This window comes from Trachinotus anak, unplaced genomic scaffold (assembly GCF_046630095.1).
Source record: "Trachinotus anak isolate AG129_WGS33_773 ecotype Australia unplaced genomic scaffold, CSIRO_AGI_Tana_v1 ptg000009l, whole genome shotgun sequence".
Taxonomy (NCBI): domain Eukaryota; kingdom Metazoa; phylum Chordata; class Actinopteri; order Carangiformes; family Carangidae; genus Trachinotus; species Trachinotus anak.
The window spans coordinates 15857027-15879150 of record NW_027273860.1 but is presented as its reverse complement, the minus strand read 5'-3'; positions in this window follow the sequence as shown (position 1 = coordinate 15879150).

Sequence of the window (22124 nt, the reverse complement as noted above, 5' to 3'; positions counted from 1 at the left end):
GAAATAAATCTGATGAACCAGCTGGTACATTCCATCTCTGATATAATGAATATCATTGATCACTGATTGTATTGTGTTGGCAATTGTACAATGGATCAATAACACACTGACCTTCTATGACAAGTCATTAAAGGGTCAGTTCATCCAAATTACTGAAAGACATATTCTCTTATTTCACTGTTCTGGTACAATATAATGACTAATTTTGACAATTTATTAGCAATTAGTATGCAATATCAAGATGATAATGTATTATTTTTTTATTATTGATGATAGATAATAACCAATCAAGATGTATTATATACACTGTATACTGAATATTCTGTAATGTTTTATTCTATTGATTTGATCTTCTTCTGAGAGTGAGAGAGGCATATGAGTTTCATGCCTGTGTGTTAAACTGAAGGCACAAAAATATTCTGAGGCACCTTTGCTTTTATGATTCAGTTTGTATTGACTTAGCTTTTAAAAAGAAGGATTGTACTTGTAGAGAGAGAAAACTTACTTCTCTTCTACTAGACAAGAGAGTAATTCATCTATAGAACTTTTGAATTGTTTAATCTTAAGTTTACTAACAAAAATTACGCATCTGCCTTTCACTGTGACCCATAAAACATTAATGAAACAACATATAGGCTTTATAGTGCTACAGTTACAGGAAGAAACAACACAAACATGGATTTCATGTTCAAGGTTATTAAAACCTTAAATTTAATAGATTTGATTAATTGATCAACATAATAAATGATTCCTAAAACTGATAAAAAACAAATGTGGGATATACAGCAGTTCTGTGATTATACTGACAATGATAAAGACATAGTTGTGACTGGTTTAACGTCTGTTAACTTGTGTGGAGGATGCTGGCACTCTGGTCACATGGAAGATTAATAAGAATAATCCAAGGGTTGTCACCTCAGTGATAATCACAGTCCTTTAGGTCTTACTTTTCCCATATAAATAACAATGAAGCGCCAAAGTAGAGATAAAGTCTTATTGTTACTAAATTAAAATTTTGGTTGTTTACTTCAATTTTCTTTTGTGTCCATTAAGTTGATCCTCTGGCTCTGACATTTTAACCCATGGTGCAGTTGTACATCTATCTGATGTGCTAAAAGCTGTTTGTGAAAGAAGGATCCTTTGTCTCTGTTTCCTATCCATTTGATAGTTTGACGGTGGAAAGAAAGGAGGGAGACATTTCTGGGTCGATAAACTCTACATGTCCTTACTATGAACTTCTTTAATGGCTTGTGACTGTGCCAAGTCAGGCATGTCTGCTACAACAATGACATTAACAGGTTTGGTTCCATTGTATCTGTCCAAAAAATAGAATAAATAAAAACATAAACTGTGCTCACCAGAGCACTCAGTGAATGGATAAATTGTCAATTCATCAAGCAATAGTCCCAGGACACAACTCTACAAATTGTTGAATATGTATCCAAATGGGGAAAACAATTGTCCAATAAAATAAAACTGTATGTGTATCTTATCACGTCATAGTCAGGCTAGCTGCTTCCCCTGCTTCCATTCATTATGCTAAGCTAGGCTAACCACATTGTGACTCAGTCCATCTGAACAATCCACTCTTGTAAGAATGTGAATTTCCCAAATATTTCTCCAAAGTAAAAACTTTCAATCTCACTTACTGTATGATTTAATTCCATCCAAATGTTGTTGGCATAACATTAATGGTGGTAATCTATCAGTGAAAAACATTAAAACTTGACCACTTTATCACTGGCAAACTGCTCTTTACTATTATCTTTGAAGCACCCGTTAATATGTCACAAGTGAATCGTGATTATTAATATTTCTAAGCTGGTTGTGGTAAAAGTCTGCCAGTGTGCCACAGATGGCCCCATGTAGGACAAACACTGAGACACTTTTTGTTTAATTTTTTTTTTCATAAGATATCTGTCTCTGAGAAACATTTCACACTTAGAGGTTTTATTTTCCATTTTTGGTTGTATCCCAAAGAAAATCATCAAAATCCAAGGCTGCAATAATGTTTCCTCATAATGTTCATTGACTTTAGTTCTATATGTAAATTAATGTACACATAATCTCTTTCTTCTTGTGAGTGTGTATATATGCATGTATGCAGCTGTTGCCATGGTAACCGCTCAACATTTATCAGCTGGTGGGGGCAGTGTGAAGGGTGATGGTACCTCATGGCTTCCCGGGGGGCACCTCACTCACCTACTGTTGTGTTTTATGTCATCAAAACTGTTCCCCAGGTTCACACAGCTACAGAGAGGCAGGGAGAGACAGAGAGAGAGGGTGGGGGGCAGATGGTTTATTGATAGGCGGGCTGACATAAAGACAAGTGATTGCTGGGAACAAGAACAGTATCAACATATTGTTATTTTGTGTGTGTGTGTGTGTGTGTGTGTGTGTGTGAGAGAGAGAGAGAGAGAGAGAGTGTCACTCATTGAGGTCTTTTAGCTCAGTTTGGCTGTAATCCTTCTCAGTACAGAGGGGATGACTGCCCTCACAGCGGAGTCAGTATAAATTATTTCTAAAGGATATTTCATTTTGGTCACTCTCAGATGTAAACACCTCTGTTAAAGTTCAGTCAGAGTTTCTCAAGCTCAAGGTTAGGACCAGGTATATATATATATATATATATATATATATATATATATATATATATATATATATATATATATATGTATATGTATGTATGTATCTGAGTACGTTTTAAATGAAGAACTAACACCGTGTCAGTTAAGAATGAAAAGTTGCGTTGTAGTCTTTAATCCTTCTTTCTTTTACAGTCTTACTTGTGTGGGTATGACCAGTAGCTTATAGTGGCTAATGTTATCTCATGTTTGCAAACTTTTTAAACAGTATCTTGAAATTATTTGCACATATTAACATCCATCTTCAAGGATTTGATCGTAAGTTGGTGAGTGTGAATGCACCCAAGATGCACTGGGGACGCATTTCAGATCTGATCACTCAGACCACATTCAAAGGTGGTCTGGGCCACATGTGGCCACGTTTTTTTAGCCATGCGAATGCAATTGTGTTCTGGGCCCCTAAGAAGAACCACATACTGTACTGACATCCTCTGCCACAGTCTGATTAGTCCCGACACAGTTACATCATGATCTGAAACCATTTTACTATTTCAATTGGCTAAAACCTTATTTCACTGCAGAGCTGTGAGTAGTGCAGTGATTCGCTCGGCCCCTCCTTGTACTGCTCTCTCTCTTTCACACAAAACACATTGACACTGGATCCGTCTGTCTTCAGAGATGAGCTAAAAACAACAACAAACAACGCATGCATGTTTATTTGCATATAGAGCAGGGAGGTGATATCCAATCACAAGTGGTCACTAGAGAAGCATGTTGAGATGCATGTTAATGCCAGGTCTGAACAGGGCCTATGTGGATGATAGTTTTGGTTATTTATATTCCCCTCAGGATGAAGTGTTATGATTCTCTGACCATCTTCTGACCAGACTTTTTATATGGCCGATACTTTGGTTTATGAACAAATACCCACAAAATTAATGACATTCAGTTGCACTTACACTACCTTAAATCCCACATCTCGGGGCGGCCCGGTAGTCGAGTGGTTAGGGCGCATACCATGTGCTCCAGATGCTCTTAGCAGCCAGTCACCAGTTCGACTCCCGATCGATCCTGCATGTCATTCCTCTCTCTCTACCCTCTTTCCTGTCAGTCTCCACTGATCTATCATAAAGGCACAAAAAGCCCCAAAAAAATAATTAAAAAAAACCAAAAAAAAAACACATCTCTTAACAATGTTAAACCACACTGATAGCTAACTCCACTCCATATCTGTTTCATTGCCCCATTCCAGATATAACTCTACTCTACTGCATTATAGTCAGATGCCTACCCACCACACCAGGCCCTACAATGCTTCCAATGCAAACTAAACACGACTTCCAACAGTGAAGTACAGCATAGCACTACTTTTAAAATAACTAAGTACATAATCATCCAATATAAACATAATTTCTAGGGATGCAAGGCGTGAGATGAATGATGCATGTCGGGAAAAAAAGAAACACTAGAAAAAGGAAGAGATGAAGAAGGGATGGATGGAGGGATCCTTTGCCAATGTCAGATAACCACTCCGTTACCGAGATTTGTGTGTCTGAGTGTGTGACTGTGGGCTCTCGATAATCACAGCCTCTAATCCTCTCCTCCAAGTGCAGAGCACACAACCCTCCGTGTTTACCTTTAATAACACACACACACACACACACACACACAAAGACACACAGTAATCAGCCCTTCAAAACTGGTCACTTCAACCTGCGGCAACAGCAAAACAAGGTGTTGTATGAAAGCGGCTAGCCAAAGACCTGAGGCAGAGCTGCGGATTAACTGCAGCCAGCAGACAGGAAAATATATATAACACAGCTACAGTAGATAATGTACAGCACATGCAAGACACTGGCAGTGGTAAAGTAATGCTCAGTGACTCCATTTCACTCCACTTGCCTCTGTCTGGCCTGAGAAATATAAGAAAAGGTCATTTTGTGGACGTACTGTACAAACGTCTGTGTCGTCTGAATGGAATAAGTGTTAGATCTGGTCAGTCTGAGAAATCTATTTATGGTGCAGCATAAAAAAAAAGGGGGAAAAAAGAAAAAGAAATCAGCACAGCAGATTCATCAGACAATAAACACTTAATTTGTAGGTGGACAGTGACGAGCTGCATATATCATAATGCAAGACATTAGCGCTTAAATGCATCTGGTCTACAGCAACCTGGCACTTATATACGCTTATATAAGCCATATGTTAAAATTATATCACCTGTTAACTTTTCTGAATGTAATGTAATGTTTTTTTGTCATGTGTACCATCATTTATTTATATATTATTGATTCACTGATTTGTCTTATTGTGGTCTGTTATATTTATATATGTGTATTTTTTTTGTATTTTATTCTCTCCTGTAGTTCGTGCTTCTCCTCTCTGTCCTCATTCTGCAGGTATTTCTGTTTCTGGAGCAGCAGGATCCAGATCTGCCACTACAAAACTCATTATTACTATTATTACAATTGTTATTGATTATTGTTATTGATAACACCAGGACCTATAGTATATACAGCTGTTACTTCTCTCTCTCTCTCTCTCTCTCTCTCTCTCTCTCTCTCTCTCTTTTCCCCTCTCTCCTCCCCCTTCCTCCTCTTCCTCCTCTTAAACCTTGCTGCCCACCCTGAGCCCGGTTCTGTTGGAGGTTTCTCCCCGTTAAAAGGGAGTTTTTCCTCCCCCCCGTCGCCACGTGCTGGGGAACTGTTGGGTTTTTCTCTCTAATTAAGAAAGGTCTCGACCTTACCCTGTAAAGTGCCTTGAGATAATGTATATTATGATTTGGCGCTCTACAGATAAAACTGAACTGAATTGAATGTGGGAAAACCTCCCACAAACACAACTATCCATTCACGCTCGACCACAAACTGTGCATGCATACATTGCCATGACCACAAGCAACTGACTGTTATTTAAGTTTGGTTAGTTTCAGTCAATAAGAAGTTAAAGTAGCCTGTGTGTATATATATGTGTAAACATTGAATAGTGGTGGACATATTTCTTTGTGCACCGCAGTGATGGACCCACAGACAGAGAGCCTTACAGGCATGTAAGGACGTCTATAAAACAGCAAATAAATAACTGCAGAATATTAACATGCAAACTACAATTGTAATCGTGATAATACACATTTCCTGAGGCCTATTGATTTAGTAGACACCCTGAGGAAAGATAGTAAAATGTAACAGACTACACTGTCAAAGTAATTGGAGAGTTGAGTTTGTTTTGCATGAATAATGCACAATGATAATCCTGGAAGGCACTTCAATAAAGCATTAGACAAAGGTCACATGCTATAATGTCTTATTATTCTAATCACACTTCCATTACAACATCAATATCTAATGCAGGATGCATCCATAAGCTATTTGTAAATAAAACATTTACAAGAACAGAGTCTTTCTGGGTGCTGATGTTTATCTCACTCCAGGGCCTTCACTATCATTGATTACAATATTTCCCTCTGCATTGCTGCTCTCGATTTGCTTATGTGCACAGTTTTGCAGCGATACTGACTTCCTCATCGTACATTGTAATTCGAGGAATGCCTACCAATTCTCTTGGACATCATCATGTTTTCATGATTGCAGCCAACACACAAGTCGATGAATTTGAAATGAAATTCTCCTAATGCTACACGCCGCACATTTGATCTAATCACCGGGCATCAACAAATGTTTTCTGTTATGCTGTTTCCCACCCTGGTGTCCTAATGATATGGAAATTGATAATTATTCTGTCATACACACAGCTTCTAGCTGACATGGCTTTATTGAATATCTGAGAAGGATGTGGATATCTTTCACAAACAATTTGCCTAATATTGCTTTTTCTCCCCTCAGATCATTTGTGTGTGCCAGAAGCCATATGAGATTGAAATGTTGCAGCGTTAGGTTAGTAAAGCAGAAAGCTTACAATACCAAATTAAGGGCCGGGGAGGTGGTTGGATGTTGATTTATGTCGCTGTGAGTTGACCTCATGTCACAACGCTGAGTAGGATATATGGCGTTCCAGGACCTGCAGATTGAGCAAATAACGCCTTTTATTACTGCAGAGCATTATGCAGCCGTGCCTCATGGGAGATGAGCAGATGTGGAAATGATTTGTATAGTTTAATGTGCACTTGGAAATGTGTCACACAGTGTGAATCACAAAAAAAAAAAAGAAAACATTTGCGTGAAATTTTCTTCTTATCTTATGCACTGTCCTTATTGGACTGTTCAGTTTGGTTAATTGGGGTTCAGCTGAGGCCATGTTTACAGCAGCAGAATCTTTTTTTTTTTTTTTTTTTTTTTACCTACTACCAGCAACTAACCTTGACAGCTGGCCATTCAATGTGTTAACCCGGACCATTTCATTTCCGTGATCCCGATCTTTTCCTGAAGCCTGTGGTGGAAGAAATTTTCAGGACCCTAATGCAGTAAAAGCAACACAGCACCATCACCTCCACAGAGCTCATTGCTTTGGTTTTTACCTCATTTCCAGCAGCAGGCAGCAGTTTTCTGAGTGAAAAAAGCTCTAAAAGCCCACTGCACCCTACTGCCACTCACCAAACAGCAGACAGACACAGTTAGAGACCAGCTGGTGGACACAGTGGCGCATTGAGCAGCTTGACTCAAATTTCTTACAATCTTAATTAACATACAGGATGTATTTATGTTAATTTGCTAGCCATTGATTACATATTGTTAACTAGGAGTTCTAACTTATTTTTGAAAAATATTTTTGTACATATGAACCATAACTGCCAGAAAACTACAAACTTCATCAGTGTTTTTTTAGATCTAGGGGAGGATTCTGAGATTCTTGATAAATACAATTAGGTGCATTTGTAGTGAAATGTTTAGCTCCAGGTCTGACATTTTTAAGCCTGCTAAACTGTGGTTCATTTAGAAACATGAGATTGAGATAATGTTGCATCATATGAGGTAAAGTTGGCCAGAATAGGGGGAAAGGGCTTGTGGCACTGGGAGATTGGTATAGTGTTTTGGTTAATTTAACATCCAATAAGAAGCTTTATTGTAAGACAATGCCAAGCTATGACAAACTGGTGTATTTATTTTCTGCATGAGCAGCTCTGTACCATGTTCTGTGCCATGTTTGAAATAATAACACATTTAATTATATAAAAAAAATTGTCCAGACAAATTAATGCTTTTTCTTGCCCTTTAATTAAGTAATTTCTGTCTTTCAATAATTCATGTGCACAAATTAATAGAGGAAGGCTTTAAGCAGTATTAATAATATGTAATATAAGTTTAAGGGATGTCAGAAGTAACACAGCAGGCAACAATGTCAGCAAACTGTGATGTTATGATCTGTTAATTTGTTCACACTCAGTAATTCTGCAGCAGAAATTCTGTATTTCAGAAGTGCAGATAAACAAATTGAAACTGCCCCAAAATGCCAGTATTTCATTAAAAACAAATTCCACTGCTTATTCTTTATATGTGTGTGTGTGGGGGTGTGGGTGTGTGTCTGTACTTGTACTTACTACATAGTAAGGGCCTAAAAAAGTATTTTACTAACAGAGTGAGGACATTTTGGTAAAGTGAGGACATTTTGGCCGGTCCTCACTTTTTGAGACAGCTTAAAATCACATTTTGAGGGTTAAGACTTGGTTTTAGAGTTATGGTTAGAATTAGGTTTAGGTTAGGGTTAGGCACTCAGTTGTGATGGTTAAGGTTAGGGTAAGGGGCTAGGGAATGCATTATGTCAATGAGTGTCCTCACAAAGATAGAAGTACAAGTATGTGTGTGTGTGTGTGCCCTACCCACTGATATTCCCTCTCTGTATTTTTTCAAATGACTGACTACTGGCGCTTCTTCAGCTCCTCCTGGTCACATCGTAGTTCCTGACTGGCTCAGATTGGGACAGCGTCACTCACGGGGGGGTTAGGGGTGGGGGGGGTGTGACATGCTTGCTGCTGCTGCTGCTGCTGCTGCTGCTCACTAGGAATGCGTGTTTTCCTTGATCATAAACAGTATGATGTAGTGCATGCTAAGAACCATATGGCCTGTGTAAACTGCTTAGCCATTCACAGCTTGGGGCAGAATTCCCGCATCGAGTGGAGCTCAAAGATTAGCTTGTCATGCAAGATTTATGAATTTTCATCTAAAATAACTGTGATTAATATGAGCTATTAGGCCTACTGATATGCTCCTGCCCCTATCTTTATGTTAAACGAGTGTTTCAAAAGGATCCCCTGCCCCCTCACACCCAGGAAACACACACACACACACACACACACACTGTTTCTCTTGGTCTTAAACAAACTAAAACTAGAAGCAGAAACCTGCTGTAGATTCTTCAGTTTGAAGATTTCATCTTGTTTGTGAGATACATGTTTCTTTTAAGTAATGGATTTAAATTAGTGTTTGAATTAAAACACTGTGGAATCATTTAATCATTATTCACCAGTTATTCAACAGCTAAGTGTATTACACCCAATTTCCACATCAGGAGCCATCAAGACTGTGATTTACCAAATAGCCTTACTCAGTTACTCCACTCATAGTTATTAGATGGGACATTCATTACATTTTAATTGAGATTTAAATTCTCATGACAAGCCCTGGGATGAATCTAGTGGCTCCTGCTGATTTAGCAGTGTCTGTCCTGGGTATGTATTTTTAAAATTTATAAGCATTACTAGTTAACAATGTTCCAAAGTACCAACTACTTGAAGCGAAGTAAAGGAAAATTAACTCTCAAGTAATCCCATCTGATCACATGCATCCATCATTCAGTACCATCAGGGAGGTGATTGATTGGTAACAGATTCATTCTGCAGCAGGACAATTGACCCCAAACATACAGCCAGAGTCTTACAGAGTTAACTTCAACTGAAGAGAAAAAGGGCAGAGGCCATAGACTAACTGTGACAACCTACCTACGTGTGAGCAGGTGTACTGAGGAGAACTGGTGCTGTTCTAAGGGCTGATGGTCACACAGTTGTGATTTAAGTTTTTTTTTTTTTTTTTGAACAAGTGCTTAAAACTGGCTGATCCCTTCGCTGCATGCTCAGAGAAGGGATCAGCCAATCAGAGAGTCCTACACCAGAGAGGTCATATAGTAGAGAAATTTTAGTACCACACTGACAAGTGCAGGCAATCAAATCAATGGCAGATCTAATCTAGTTCTTTGTTTGCATCCCAGAAAAATGCCAAAAAAGGAAAAAAAATTTGGTATAATATTTTATCAAATGCTCAAATGCAAATGATAGACTATATCTGCCAACATGTTATTGTTATTATTATAATTAGACAGAAAACAGAGGTGTGGCCTGAGCTCCTCTTAGCTATTCTTTTCTAGTAGAACCTCCTCCTGTCCATCCATCCCCAGCCCACAGTCACTGCCGGTGTTTGACAGTGTGGTTACATTTAACCAAAACCAGTCTAATGCTGCTTTCGTGTTGGAAGAATTTTCTGGAACTGTGATGCAGTTGTTCGGGCTTGTCTGAGGCCATCGATCACGTAGTGTACTACGATGGAGTCACAGAGGTTACTTTTAAAAGTACAGAATAACCAATGAGAGTGTGCGCTTGATGTGTATATGCTGTGAGTTTGACTTCGGTGGAGGAACTTTGCGGTTGTACTCTGACTGTATTTAAACCCCTTATATCATCTGTACATTCTGATTTATGCTTGTTGATTTGCTTTAGATCAGGGATCACACACACAGCTAAATGCATGGATATACAAGGGACACACACACACACACACACACACACACAGACAAAGAGGCACACATGCATACAAAGACCAATCTATGGAGCAAAAACCATTTAAGAGCCCCTTAGCAACATACAGTAGCATAATATGTAGATTACAAGCGTTCATGGTAATCTTCGTGCGCTGCAGGCACGGAGACAAGCCTCTTTGTGTTTTCTTTTGTACGTTAGTCAGCATGGAAATGTGCTCTGAGGGCAGGAGGGAGAATTATAAAGAATTTCTATTGACATCAAATCTTAACTATATTCACATAATCCTCCTCGACACACATACTCACTCTTCCCTCCAACAGCTCACACACACGAACACACACACACACACATCCCTTTCTCCTTCTTAATCCGCTTCACCCTCTCAGAATTTGGTGTGTGTGTGTGTGTGTGTGTGTGTGTGTGTGTGTGTGTGCGCGCGTGTGTCTGTGTGTGTGTGCGTCCATGTATGTGTACACTTGTATGTGTGATAACAAAAGTGTATTTTCTACTCTCTCTGTGTGTGTGTATGTGTGTGTTAGTGTGTGTGTGTAATATTCCACGTATCCAGTGGTTAATCCTGCCCTGAATGAGGGGGCAGAGATAGGGAGGGTGTGTGTACTCCTGCTGATAAAAGCCATCGATCATCAGCCACAATCAACAGCACAACATTTTTTCCTCACTTTCTGGGACCATTGAGCTCCAAACCCTCAGTCCTCTTAGCATTGTCTTCTCCTGCTGCTTTTTTGTGCTTCCTCCCTCATGCTGCATTCATGTAGGGAGAGCTTTTGGAACTGTAATAAACTTGTTCAGGCTGTCTGAGGCTGACAGAAAAACAGCTTTTATAGTTGTTTTACATCAGTTTTTTCAGCATCTAAAGGTTTCATACAACTTACTTCCTATTTTCATAGTTTTGGCCCATTTTATTAGAAATAATGATTGTTTCAAAGACACATTACTATATAAACAGTGTCCAAAGTGTATTTTTACTTTACCATTTTCTTCCATTTTATGTGCTTAACTGCAATGATTCTGCACTTGGCTGTGAGTGCTGCAAAATTGGGGTTGACCTACAATTTAATACCGTGCCTGAACGCATTCTGTATACAGAAGATCAAGCAGCAACCTCCAGAGCTGAAAAATGAAGCCAACACATAAAGTGCCAAAAAACTGCAGTTCCTCCAATGGCCCGCTGAGGCTGGCTCCAAAAGCGAGTCAATCCCAATAGACTCCAGTGTTAAAATGTTCAGCTTTACAGCAGAAATGTTTACAGCCTGGTACAGTTTGGATCTCTAAAGCTGATTTTTCCCCCCCTTCATAATAACTGTATGGAGGTGAATTTTTATATAACTCACCCTTTTCAATTTAAAGCTAAGCATAATTGAGTGACAGGTGCGCGCTCTCACAATGAGCTAGCCTCTCGGTGTCTAGACACTAGCTGCTCGGTCTAACCCCATTTGTGTCACTGAACGTGGCCTCTCAGCTGTGTTTGTGGTGTTGGTGCCTTTTAAAGGACTTTTCTTGTAAATATTGGATAAATAAAAATTGTTTATTGTGAGGTTACTGACTAACAGAATGTGCGATGGGCTGTGCTCCTGCTTTTTGCGAGCTAGTTGGTTTGTTAGCTTACCTCATTAGCTAGCTGATTAGCCTCCAAATGAATTAGCCGTGGCTTAGCCTTCAAGCAAGACACCCAGATCCCCAGCTATGCTAACGATGCTAATGTATGCTTGCCACAGTTATTAAACTGGCATGCAAGGTAGTCTCGGCTCCAGACGCGCCTCACCTCTTTGCCCATTTTTGGATTAGCCGGGAGTTAGGCAGAGTCAGGCACTGCCAAGATGGCGACAGCAGAGCAACCCACTCAAACTTCAAAACCGCTCTTTGTCTATTGTATAGACACCGACAGAGCTCCTGCTGCTGCCGCTCTGCTCATGTGCTCCTCATGCTATGCCTCCTGTGTAGATACAGTGTAAGGCCCAGGACACATAGTCTGTGTTGCATGTGCGTGGCGGTCACAGAGGGTCTTGGTTTTCATTTTAGCACGTGCACAGCACAGCTGGTGAAGGGCAGTACTTCTCCAGCAGTTAATAAGGTTTATAATGGAAAGAAATCAAAACACCCAATTATCGATCGTCATTATCAAAGGCAAACTCAAGGATGGAGCTGCAGCAGTATTTGACAAATCAGATTGTTGTGGAGTGGCCCTGCAAAAGCCCAGACTTAAACCCATTAGAACGCCTGTGGAGAGACCTAAATATGGCAGCTCATAGACTCTTCCCATTTTGTTTTCCTGTGTTTGAGAGGATTTGTGGTGGAGAATCTGAAAACTGTCCAAATCCAGGTGTTTAAAGATGTAAAAGATGTAAAGATGTAAAGATGTAGTAAAGATGTAGAGACTTGTCCACAAAGACATGAAAGAAAACATGAAGCTGCTCTCAGTAACTGATTATTAACATATAACCAAAACCACAATCCTTCCCTAACCACAGACGAGGCTCTGGATGAGACATTCATGCACTTTGTATGTCCGCTTTCTACCCCAACTAACTCCTAGTGTTGCTATGCATATTCCAAAAATATGCTTGCTCTGATCATAATCCAGTCAGTGATTACGTTTTCTACAAAACTTGCTGATGCAGTTTAGTTGTATGTAACCACATTTTCAAGGAGACAGAGTCTCTACAAAAGACAGCTCACATATACAAATATTTTTTTAGAATTCTGATAAATAACAAACCAAAACAGAAGGTTAGTCCCCTCAGTGCTGATGTGACATCATTTAAATGCATCTAAATCTCCTGGGAGAAGAGAGGTCTAGTGAAAGTTGAAAGCAGCAGCAGATGCTGGAGATGAAGCTGGCGGATAATGACTAGTTTTCTATAGCTTGATTGCAGCCATTCACAGTCAGACTACTGAGGTCAAAACTTGGTCCTTGCTCTTCATAAAAGCTGCAGCAAAGTGGATTTTATTTATTTATTTTTTTTCATTTTTATTCACTGCATGAGACGCTGGATGGTGAGTTTAGATGGAGGAGGTGCAGTTGTAAAACCAACTTCTATATCCTGTATTGTATTGTTGAGTAACCTGAATAACCCTTTTTGCTTCAAAAAACTCTTGACCATGAAAGATGCAGTGTCCAATTCTGATAATGAGCTTACTGACCTGTGTTGAAATTTTGTGCAGCAGCAGAATAAAGGCACAGACATACTTTCAGCAGCTGTGGACAGCTGCAGACTTTTGTCCGGTCTTGTAGATGCACACATAGTTCTATGCAGACTGCAGTTGGGGTCTGCGCTGGCCCACTTCTGGTATCCCATGCATTTCCAGACTTCATTCCAGTTGGTAGCAATAATACACCACGATGTTGTTTGCCAATCAAAGCACAAATCAAGATGTAGAAAAGGTCAAGAGGAGATAATATGCAACCACTTAATAAGGAGAATAGAGTTACACAGTATTTTTTTCTCGACAAAAAGTCAACGAATGAATTTGGATTGCTGCAGAAAATGAGATCTGTGACAAACAAAAAATTATGATACTTATATGTTTTGTTCAGTGGGATAATCTTCTAAAATGAACCACTTTTATGAGCTTTGAAGCCTAAATGCTGTCCCCAGAAGTAAAAAGCTAATTTATGCTATAAAAAACCTATTCCACCATCACAAGACGTCAGCGTCACCACCGCTAAATTTATAGTTTGATTTAGCGCTTGCCGCCTCTACAAATGCCACTCATTTTACAAAGTTAGTAATAGTTTGCAAAAGTGTGGGTATAAACACAACAAGTCTATGAAGGTGGACTGGTGAGTGGATCGGTTTTGTGTTCGTTGGGATGACGATGAATGTCCCAGACAATCTCTGTAGTCTAATTTAGCCATAACATAAAGCTTAAAAATTCACAACTGGGGTATTTACTGACATATTTTATGTCCTAGAATAAAACATGAGAATGTCTTGAGTCTGTGTTCACCCCTAGACCTTATTTCAACCGTCCCAACCAAAAACCCATTCAAAAAACTCAAGGACTGCAGCATGAGGGAAAGAGAAGTGCTAAGATGCCTACTACTTCTCATTCCTGTGCCACTCTATAGTGGCAGGAGTTCAGCAGCATTTGGCTCTTTGTATTGTATTGTGTGAAAGAAGAATCATATCAACGTGGGTCAATCGATCAATCTGGATCTCTTCGCACAACCTCCCTACAAAACAAGACTCCATTTTAATATCTGGAGCATGAGCAGTCAGCACACTTGATATGTGAAAAGTCTGCACAAAATCTTGGGCGCACAGACATCCTGTGATGTGAATCAAAGCGGACCCTCACGAACATGTGGACGTGGAAGGTACGAACTTCGTACAGCCTGCTGATACACGCAAGATTTACAGGGATGATCGAGGAGATTGGCCAGTTTAAGTGGACCACCTACTGATGTGACAAACATCTTTAATGTACCCAGTCAAATTATGTAGTTTCCACAATAATAGCTACCGATAATATTAGAATACAGGAAATTGGAAAAGTTATGGCATAGCTAGCATATATAATGCATTATATGACTGTATACAAAAAAAATGTATACAAGATAGAGTCATTGTTTTTGAAGTCAGTGAGTCTTAAGTGTTGGAAATGAAGTCCTAGGACCCAGGTCAAGACCAACATGTCCCATGTCGGGAAAAACAAAACCAAAGTTAAATATGATCAAGCTGATTCAGCAAAAATTAGCATCCCACTACCTTCATTCTCATGAGTATGGTGAAGGCTTTGAAAAAGTATTCTGACCTTCACGTCGGGAAATAAAATTCATAGACAATATTGTTCAATTAAGTATAAAAATATATTCATCCAACATTTAAATACATATTTATATATATTTTAATATATTCACTAATATTTACAGATATGATTTTTACATATTTACAGCAGCATCACCCACAGCTGTTTGTGTTATCTCCTGGTGCTGCTGGTCAGTTGTGATAAAAATTGTTTTTCATACTTACACATTGATCACTTTTGTTGTGCAAGAGGCACACCTGCAAAACAAAAAAAATATGTAAATGAACAGCTTCCATATGATTCTGCCCCTCTGCCTCCTCCTCCTCCTCCTGACATTTGATCAGGCACAGAGAATCAATATCCAGGTTGATCAGTGCCTTGTAATTATACTGAGGTGACATGCTGATAAGGGGCAAGTCTGCTGCTTGGTCATTATCTAACTGGATACTCAATAAGACACACACATCTACTCATGCAAACACACACAATCAGGCCATGTTTTTGTATTCAGCAGTGACCTGCTTTAACCCTTCAGAGAAACTCAGTATGTTCTCCACAGCACCCCCAATGGATACCACAGGGACATGGCAGATTAAAATAATTTTAAAGGAGAGAAGATTGGAATTCAATGACAGAAGTGTGGATGCCCCTTAAAGCCCCTTCACTTGTTAAAAAAAAAAAAAAAAAAAAAAAAAGTAGTGCAGGATAACTAATAGAAATATGTCATCCAGATTTGTAGAGTCCAAAAAACTGATTATCCTACATCACTTCAAGCCCATGATCAGGCGTTCTCTGAGCTAATCACTTCAGTTTCTTCCCTATTTGTATCTGTTCCTCTTCCTAAACTGAAACCTATGTTCACTTCAGATTTGTGCGTTAGGCAGCCAAACAAAACAGATACACGACTAAAAACAGATCTGTGAGAAAAGAAAAGGCCATGGAATAGTATTGTCAAACACTTAAACCATCACAGTGAAAGCAAGTCAGGACCAACAAGTTGGACTTACAAATTCCAGGTCACGTCCCAAGTCATGTCCAATAACTCCCTAGGGACATCCAAGTTGAGATCAACATCACCCTTTTCAGACACAACAAGCCCCAAGGCATCTGACTTAAGTCCACTGATTTTTCCCATCAGACAGCTTTTGTCAACAGTGGGAGTGAGCCAAGAGGTTAGAAAATCTGGGGTGGTGCCCTTTGTATTTATTTATTTATTTATTGCGAATTTGGCAGTTTAAGCAACCTGGGGCATGTTCACAGACACTCTTAAATTACAGATGTACACAGAAAGAAGTTGTGAAAAGGAAGCCTCTTGAGGAAAAAAAAAAAAAACAAAAAAAAATATTCCTGTAGGGTAACTAATGGAAAAGATGTCACCTTATGTGCCGACTTGTAGGATCCATGCGTGAGCTACAGACAGAATGAACATCCAGGACTGTTTTCAGATAAGAAATGTTTTCACACCTCATTATCTACAGAGCATTATCCGATGGTGCTGCATACACCTGGAACTGTTTTTGTACTCTGAGGCACTTTTGAGCCTCTATGCAGTATTTCTTTCTTTAAAAAAAACAAAAAAACTGATTGTCCCAGATCACTTCAAGCCCACGACCAGGCTTTCTCCAAGCCAATCACAACTTCACTTTCTTTCCTATTTGTATCTGTTCCTCTACATAAATTGAAACGTATGTTCACTTCCAATTTGTGCATTTGGCAGCCAGACAGAATAGACAGATGACTAAAGACGATATTTGTTCTGAGAAAAAAAGTAAAGGTCGAGGAATAGTTTTAAATCATTGCAGTGAAAGCAGCCAGCCTGGCTATCAATATCCATTACTGCAGAAATCCTATAGAGAGCATATGGTACCCTGCCAACAGCATGGCAAACTATCAATTAAAATTGTCTACAAATCCCAAACATGTCACTGTGTTTTAACTGTACTGACAAGATAACCACAAGGTTGTCAGCACAAGTTAGCCAAAAGAGAGCTAAAGAGAGGACCTCAAGACAAATCATTCCTGCCGCACTGATTTTTTTTTTTTTTGTTATATCTTCATATAAAAAAAAAAAAAAAAAAAAAGATGACTAAATGTCTCTGTCCCTTTCTTCCTCTCTCCAACATGCAAATCATTTAACAAGCAATCTGTCTTAAAGTAGGCCAACTATTAGAGACATGAGCCATTTACTTTTATCTGGCGGTGATGGAGTGGAGCATTTGTTCCTTGCCTGGCTCCTTTCATATTGCTTCATTGGTGACACATAAACCTGGCACGCTCCTTAATGGGATCTCATCCATAATGTTGAATGAGGGGGACAATCATTTCATGTGAGGAGATTAAAAATATGATCTCTAACAAGAGCCCCTGCTGTCCAAGTTGACTCCCCGGGGTCTAATAAATTGGAGGGATGAGAAGGGCCACCAGATGTGGATATCTCTGTGAGGAGTACGAATGTATGATAGTGCTTGTATCACCAGCCTGAAAGTAAGTGCAAGACAGATTTTTGAAACCATTACCAAAAAGTTTTTGATTTTTATCTATTTTTTTTCTAATCAGATTTTTGTGATCTTAAAAAAAACGTAACTTTCTTCTATCATCGAACAACAGTTAAACCATGGGCAGGATCAAACGGGGTCAAAACTCTATGAGATTTTCTGTATTATTTCATCATCTGTTGTAGTGTCACGCTGTTGGCAGTTTTGCCAAGAAAAGCCATTGTTTCCAACAAAACAAATTTGTTGTCAGTGTAGTTATATAGAAACATAAAGTCTAGAAGACAGGGTTCTACAGTGTGATTCATTTGACAGCTTTTACCTCAGTATCAATGGTGTGGTAAAAACAAACATTTCATTGCGTATTGTTGTGGGTTAGGTTGGGAAGTTGCTAGTTCCAATTTATTCATGTCATATCATGGCATTTAGATCAATATATACAGTGAAATATAGTCAGGCAAAGGCAGTGATTATTGTAGGCAAATGCAAACAAAGAAGTAATTAAGAGTAGAAGAATTTTAATATATAGACTGTATTTAAAAATGGATGTAGACTCTGGGTATCAAAAGTGAAGTCAGTGCGGAAGAGCCTTAAACCTGCGTTCTATCTAATAACCATCAAGGGGCAACTCCACTGGTTGCAAAAAGAGGTCCAATTGTATTGAAATCTATGGGAAAATGTCTCTACTTCTCACTTGTTTTAATACCTCAGTAAACGTTTTCCTAATGAGTGTATGGTCTCAATTTCTAGTTTCAAGTCTTCTTCAATACAAAATGATGATTTTTTCTTTGTTTTTTAATTATGGTCACATTTAGAGGAAAAAAGTTAATAAATGTATGTATGGGTATGTATTAGGGCATAGCTACCATGTGATTGACAAACTGTACCACATACACCTGCCTGACAATCAGGATAGAATACAGAGCAAGTCAGAGCCACCCCTCACTCCTCCTTGGCTCCACCTTCTTGTCAAAATATGGTTTCTCCTGGTTTCAAAATTCAAGATGGCAGTGGCCAAATTACAAACTCAAGGCTTAAAAACGACAGTTCACAAACCAATGGGTGATGTCACGGTGGGTTGCAAATGCATAAAACCACAAGGATAAAAAGATGCATGTTGACTGTAGCAATGTGCCCCCCTGGCAGTGGTTCCTGTACCCCCATTCCAGACAGGCTCTGAGGCTGACCCAGGAATACAGCCCAATGGATAATAAAATGACGAGCCCCTGAAAACACACACTTACAGCACTTCAACTTGTTAGACACAAGCAGCATCCTCTGGGGCTGAAAAAAAAAGCTAACACGGAAGTGCCAAAAAATGCAGTTCCTCAATTGGCCACTTGAGGCTGGCTCCAAAATCAAGTCAATTCCGTGGCTCCAAAAGCAAGTTAACAGCCTGGTACAAAAAACAATTTTGGTCTCTAGAGCTAATTTTCTCCATCATGAAAGCTTTACAGGGGTGAATTATATTTTAAAATGGCCTTTGAGTGGCAGGTGGATGATCTACTGAATATTTGGATTTGTTGTAAGCACAACAGTGCATTGTAGCAGGTTGTCTGGTCCTAGGTGTCTTTTTGGATGAGGCAGACAAAGGTTGTAGCATGTAGTGTGGGTGCTGGTGGGCTCAGGAAGAGTCTGGACAGGTTCTGGCCTCCAGTCTGTGGAAACTATGCTTTAAAGGAAGGAGGTAGAAAGGCTGTGAGAGGGGTATAGGGAGGCCTTCATGATGGTTTCTGACCCTGTGGACACTTGTAGTAGATTCCGTTGAGGGAAGGTAGGGTGACACTGATAATCCACTCCAAAGTTTTCTTAATCCGCTCCACGGTAGTTTTAGGCTGTCAGTTGCTTTTTTTTAAATTTATTTTTACATCTCTACTACTGAATACACAAGTGTAGTATGAGCAGCATGTTCGCAGAGCGGCACAGCAGCTTCAGTTCTCCATCTGTGTCTACACAGGATGTGTTTCGAGACAGTATTGAGTGCAAGTCAGCTGGCATTCTGGCAATGCACAAAGCTCAATACAAAACCACACTAGTTATGTGCAGAAAACTTAAACAAATAGACTTCAAGTCTAAAAATGCATGTGGGTAGTTTAAGTAAAATGTGACCTATTATGTGCTCCTAATCAAAATAGAGGTGTATCCCTTCTATTATACAGACAACTGAGGACATGGCTAAAATGTTTTCTATGTAGAGACACCATTAGCTCCAGACTTCCACTGACAGTTTGTTAGAATGAAAAGCAAACATATTGACCCAAAAGTACTCCCCAAGGATTACAGAAAGATATCTGGTTCTGAAAATGGGCAGACTTTAATGGCAGATTTCACTGTAGATGTATAAGGCTGCCTTCAGGCTGAATACAAGAGAAGTTTTCACCTTGCTTAATTCATGGGGATTTGACTGAACTGTATGTGCTGGTTCATGTTTATTCACAGCCAGTGTACTGATTGTACTGATGTTATCTGGAGATGGATAGCTACATAAGGCAGACTTTAAATGAAAGAAAAAAACCTAAATAAATTAGTGGAGAAACACAGCAAATGCACGCACACAAGGGACCCCTGAATGGTTTGATGTGTATGAAAATGATGTGGGTCACATTCTATGGCCTTTGCAGCCACCAGATCGTTCTCCACCACCATATATTTTGACAAATGGTGTACATCCCTCCACTGGAGTTCAGAGACTTGTAGAATCAATGCCAAGGAGCATTTGAAGCTGTTTGGATTGGTTTTTCTTTTAAGTTGGCACCTGGCTTTTTTCATTCAGATATAGGAGACTTTTATGTTACTGTTCCTTACGACTTCATTTAGACATGACAGGACATTTACAGAGATGGAAGAAAAGTGTTCTTTCGGAGGCTGCATGAATATTTTTAAAACTTGTTTTGCCATTTAAGCCTCAAATAATGATTATTGTACAAGGAGGGCACAAAGGGGTTGCTTGCCTGTGCTTCATCCATTGAATACACTGATACACATCAGACAGACTGAAATTATACATTTATTACAGTAATCTTAGAAGGTGGTACAAAGCATATTTCTGTCTCTCTGGTCCTTTCTCTTCATGTTTTACCCTGTTGCCACATTTACATTAATTAGACGGTATTTGTGCCATGTTAGAAGTGTTTCAGAAATGTTACAAGTGCGATCTAGTCAAATTGCCATTCTGACTTTTGTGTAAAAGTTACCAGAGTTCTTATTCAGACATAAGAAGTGTTAAATCGCCATTAGATTAATATAAAACGATGCATATATGAAACTGACTTCATCCATCCATCTATCCATTATCCAGAGTTGGCTCAAGGTTGCTCCTGTGGGGCCCCGAGGTGCTCCCAGGCCAGACAAGATATGTAGTCTCTCCAGCATGTTCTGGATCTACCCTGGGGTCTCCTACCTGTTGGACATACCCAGAGAAGCTCCAATGGGAGGCATGCAGGAGGAGGAAGATGCCCGAACCACCTCAATTGATGCGGAGGAGAAACAGTAGTACTTCTTCTTGCTCTCGCCAGATGTCTGAACTCCTTACCTCAGCTATAAGGGTGAGCCCAGCCACCTCACAGAGCCACTGTGGCCATTTATATTCGCAACCTCATCTTTCGGTCACTACCCAAGGCTCAAGTGTGGGCTGGAATGTAGACTGACCGGTAAATCAAAGGCCTTCCAGCTTCATTGTAATGGCACCAGTACCTCATAATCCCGCAGTACAAGCCCCCCCCCAAAGAACACAGTTGTAAGCCTTCTTGAAGTCAACAAAATGTAGACACATGTAGACTTGATGAGCAAACTCCACCAATCCCTCCAGTAATCTTACAAGGGTAAAGAGTCAGTCCATTGTTTCAGGCCCAGAACAGAATCTGCATTGCTCCTCCTGGATCTGGGGTTTGACAACTGGTTAGAGCCTTCTTTCCACCATCCTGACATAAGCTTTCCCAGAGAGGCAGTGTGCTATTCAGATAACTAAAGCACACCCTCTGGTTCCCCTATTTTTAAATTAATTTAAATTAAGAGACTTAGTGCAACCTTGTGTCTGATGCAGCTACCGTTTTATCTACCATCAAAATAGAAAAAGTGATATATGGGCACACCCTAACTGCACTAATGCTGCGCACTTTGGATTGTTAAATAGAGACCCTAAAATGTACAACTTGGTCATATAATTTGCCATCTTTAGAATTTGGAAAAAAAAAAAAAAAAAAAACTGAGTACTGAGTGTAACCATGTGGAGTTTTGTTCAACACATTACTGACATCCATGAAACTCAGGTGAACTAAATGGCTTTTTTAAGTCAAAAATGGCTTCCACTGTCACCATACATCCACACAATCAGAGCAGCTGCCGTTCAACATGCCCTCAGATGATGTTACATTTACATTTTATTACTTTAGCTACACTTTTATCCACAGCGACCAACAGTGAAGGGGAAAGTACAGTTCACTAGAAGTCACTGGATCAGGCATGAACATTAAGACTAAACAGAATGGAAAAACAATTCGTCTTTTGTCACTCTCATAACCAAATGTGTAAATGTCTGTGCTGTAATTGGTAGAGGGGTAATGGGCCAAGGGC